This window comes from Alligator sinensis, unplaced genomic scaffold (assembly GCF_000455745.1).
Source record: "Alligator sinensis unplaced genomic scaffold, ASM45574v1 scaffold147_1, whole genome shotgun sequence".
Classification (NCBI taxonomy): domain Eukaryota; kingdom Metazoa; phylum Chordata; order Crocodylia; family Alligatoridae; genus Alligator; species Alligator sinensis.
In genome coordinates, this window is record NW_005841847.1 from 219310 (window position 1) to 223633 (window position 4324).

The window sequence follows — 4324 nt, forward strand, 5'->3', positions numbered from 1 at the left end:
GGCCCCGCGCTGCTGACTGACAGTGAACTGGGGAGGTTTGGGTAGCGCTGTACCACGTCGTACCGCTTTACATGCCCCGGGCACGGGCGGATCCAAAATGTTAGAGAGGGGGGTCCACATCACGCACGAAGCGCGAGGTTTTCCTCCAGTTAAGAATAGACTAGAAGCTTTGCTAATAGGCTAGGGGCCCCCGGCCTGCATTTAAAGCTGTGTTTTCAGTTTAAAATTGAAGCCAAAACCACTATAAATTAACTGGTATGAGTTAAACACAAACTGCAGGGCTGTGAAAGAGGGGCGGCAGCACCAGGAGCTGGGAACAGGCAGCAGAATGGGGCAACAGAGGATACTGACTGATGGACTTTCAAGCCCATTACAAAAGAGGAGGGGGAAGAGTTTAGAAGGGATCAGGCAGATTATAAAGGGCCATGAAGTCAAGTGACCTTCCTCACTGCTGCCTGACTAGAAATGCTGCTGCCATGGCCAAGCAGCTGGTGTAAAACTTCAGGTGGGGCAGGGATCAAAGTGGGGATTCACCCCTGGATCTGCTCCTGGCCTCAGAACGTGGAGTCAGGGGAGGTGCTTTTATTTGTTTGGTTTCCATGCCTATAGGTTTTGCATCCTCAAGTGTTTCTTCACAAAATAAGGCCAGAAAGTTGCTGGAAAAAAAGCAAGGGGTGATTCTGGTGTACTTACAGGACCATAGGAGCTAGAAATGCCCAGTAATGAAAGAAGGAAACGGGGGAATTCCTAGTTGTCTGGCCCATAACCTGTGGTGTGTACTTAATGCATTAATAATGTATAATGTTATTTAGAATGCTCAATATACATCTGGAACATAATGGATGTGCCGACGGAAATAACCCCCTTTATTCATATTTAACACTCATCAAGCAATTTTATCACATGTTTGCCAAAGTTTTTGTGCACCTTAAATCCATTTGACTAGATCAAATCACTACAGTATCCACGGCAGTCTCGCAGCTGTGTGCTCGGTAAAATATTGCTTGGAGTTAGATATCTAGATTCTAGTAGTACATAGCTAAAATGGAGAGAGAGTCCTGGAAATAAGCAGCACACAGCTTTAAAAGGAAGGTTGTACAACTTGATGGGTGGAGATTGCAATAGAATGAGGTTTTTATCTTCAGTTAAGACAGCAACCTACATTAGCCACAAAAGCCAGATAGTGATCTTGGCCATTCATTTGCCTGAACTCTTTACTTCCCTCATCTGGACTAACTTTAAAGGACTAGAGGTAATAATACTGTTATAGCCACTGAAACAGCAGCTTGAGGCAATGATTTTTAACATTGCAAACTAATGTGAATGGTACTGAGACTCGGACCCCTTTTGCAGCTCAAGAGGAGCAACTAAACAAAAACATGGTGCAGAAAGACTTTAAGCATTTAATTTTTATCAAAGGGCAGGATATCATTCTGAACTACCCTTCAGTGCAATGTCAGATTTTTAATGAAGGTAGTCCATCCTGCAAATCATGGGACTAGTATACAGGGTGGGTGAAAAAGGAAAATAAACAGGCCATGCATGAGTAGAAAGGAAAACTGCAGGGATTAGTGTACAAACCAAAAGAAAAAAATTGAAATCAGTTTTAAAAAAAGAGTGTATTGATTCCAACATGGAGTGAAACAATAGACCTGTCTAAACTGGCTGCAAGGAAAAGTGAAAGCTAGCTACATATTTCCTGTCAGCTCAGTTGCCCAGTTCTTCATTCTTGTAACATAAACATGGGTGTTTTTCAAAACTGAAGCAGTTGGTTTATGTGTTTGTTTCAGTAGTGCTAAGCATCCAAAACACCGGCTGAAATCAAGGAGCGCTGCAGATAATTAAAATGGCCAAGAACTCTCAAATTAGACACCCAAAGCCAGTGGCCACTTTGGGCTCTGCTGTGCTAAGTTTTATACTACTGAAGTCTGAATGATAGTACATGTTGCATTTACATACAAGGTGTGAATAGCACAAATTCAGGATGCAAAGAGTTTCAGCAGGAACTTACTATTTGAGTTGGCTGGAAAACAAAAATTCTTTTGTTCTTTCCCAAGTGGAATATAAATAACATTTTTTTTTCAAGAGGAAGCTTCTTCCTTTCCCCACCCCATAGCCAATGGCTAAGTGCATAGGATAGTGCTAGGATGTGGGAAACTCAGGGTCAAGTCTCTCCTCAGTCTGATTTAGACCTGGCACTCGAACGTGGGTCTCCCACATTCCAGGGAAGTGCCCCAACCACTGGGCTGTTCGTCAGTGTTCTCTTTCATAGCAAATGTGTGCTTCCATTTCAACAAGTTGGCATTTTCTAACAAAACTGCTTTTGTCAAAAAAACACCCAGTAGGTCTTACTTGCAATTTAGTTAGGCCATTTCTTATTTTCTAATAATTGGGGGTGGGATGGGGTTGGGGGTGGGGGTGTAATTATCATCATGGTGAAAACAACAGTTAGTCTGATAGCTATTCATAGATGCTAGGGTTGGAAGGGACCTCAACAGATCATCGAGTCCAACTCCCTGCCTAGGCAGGAAAGGGTGCTGGGGTCAGATGACCCCAGCCAGATGCCTATCCAACCTTCTCTTAAAGACCCCCAAGGTAGGGGAGAGCACCACCTCCGTTGGAAGCCCATTCCAAATTTTGACCATCCTTACCGTGGTGAAGTTTTCCCTGATATGTAGCCTAAATCTGTTCTCTGTCAGTTTGTGACCATTGTCCCTTGTTACCCCAAGAAGTGCCCTGGTGAACAGAGCATCTCCAATCCCTTGCTGCATCCCCCTAATGAATTTGTAGGTGGCCACAAGATTACCTCTCAGCCTTCTGTTGCGGAGACTGAAGAGGTCCAGGTCCCTCAGTCTCTCCTCATAGGGCTTGTTCTGTAAGCCTCTATCTAACCATAAGAGTGGCCCTCCTCTGGACCCTCTCAAGTCTATCAACATCCTTCTTGAAGTACGGCGCCCAAAACGACGCAGTACTCCAACTGCGGTCTAACCAATGCCACATGGAGGGGAATTATCACCTCCTTGGTTCTATTTGTCATGCATCTGCTGATGCATGAAAAAGTGTGATTAGCTTTGCTGATGATTATACCACACTGACGAAATTAGTTGTGAGTCTATTAGTTGTGAGTCTCTGAAGTTAACATTCCCATTGTGTGCTTTGCTGAAAATGTAGACATATTATAATAGACTCTTGTTTACAACTGTGTGTTGTATGAGCAGATTTGCATTGAAAAGCTGCTACATGAAAATCAGTAGCTTGAGGATAATTGGCTGTGATTCAGTTGCCCTTGATGCAACAAATTGGAAAGTGAAATTGTTTCTATTATGAAAGAAATACCATAATTATATATACTATGCTGGAAAGGCGATCCAGCATATTAAATCAATATTATTTTTAAGTGACTCTTATATATTGTACATTGACAAGGGAGATCTACCAGTTTTCATTAAGTCCCTTAGGGATTTCACCACTGTTATAGAATTTATATGCAAGTCATTCATATATTATCATGGATGACAATATTAAATCCTGAGACAGACTGAGAGTTAAAAGGAATAATTTTTAACTTTTCATGAAGTGCACAAGTAATGGTGATAGGGTTGTTTTGCATTATTCTCCAAAGACCTTTTTATAACTATTACACACTCTTTTTGCTTAATTTTAATTGTTTGGCTACAATTGCAAGGGCTTGATTGAACTAATGACATGTACACAGGATAATAATTGTGTGCAGCTCAAGTTTTATGATGGTTAAAAACAATACAGATGTCAAGTATTTTTTAGGTTTTACCCACAACCATGCTTAGCTCAGCAATCTGACTTGGAATCCAGTTGGAGTGATTCAGGTGGAAAAAACATAAGAAAAAGACAGGTATAAAAACACCACCCCAAAAAGAGTCTTCAGAGGTATGGGATAAGCTAGGCCCACCCAGAACTTTAGGTAAGACAAATGTACAAGTAGGTATTTTAATATATTTAAAAGTCTTCTCTCTTGTTAAGATTAGAGAGTACTTTGCAGTGAAAAGTTGTTTTGAGTCAGTATACCAACACACTAGGCACAGCTCCCAAAGGGAATAGGTCATAGTTGGTACACATGGAGCTATAGGGCTGGACTTGGGTTTAATGTGGGAGAATTGTGATATTTCTTCCCATGACAGCTGAAGACATAACATCTAAAGCAGAAGGTAGGACTGTGCGAAACTTTGGCAGCTATTTCATTTTGCAGGTGTTTCAGCCTGTTTTCATAGATTCATAGATGTTAGGGTCGGAAGGGACCTCAATAGATCATCGAGTCCGACCCCCTGCACAGGCAGGAAAGAGGGCC

At 41.9% G+C, this 4324-nt stretch overlaps 1 protein-coding gene across 1 annotated transcript in view; it reads right to left on the reverse strand.

Annotated features, from left to right (window-relative positions):
- The window catches only part of SRI (sorcin), a 28744-nt gene that overhangs the window by 15004 nt on the left and 9416 nt on the right, over positions 1–4324 (reverse strand). The gene's annotated exons all lie outside the window — the stretch shown is intronic.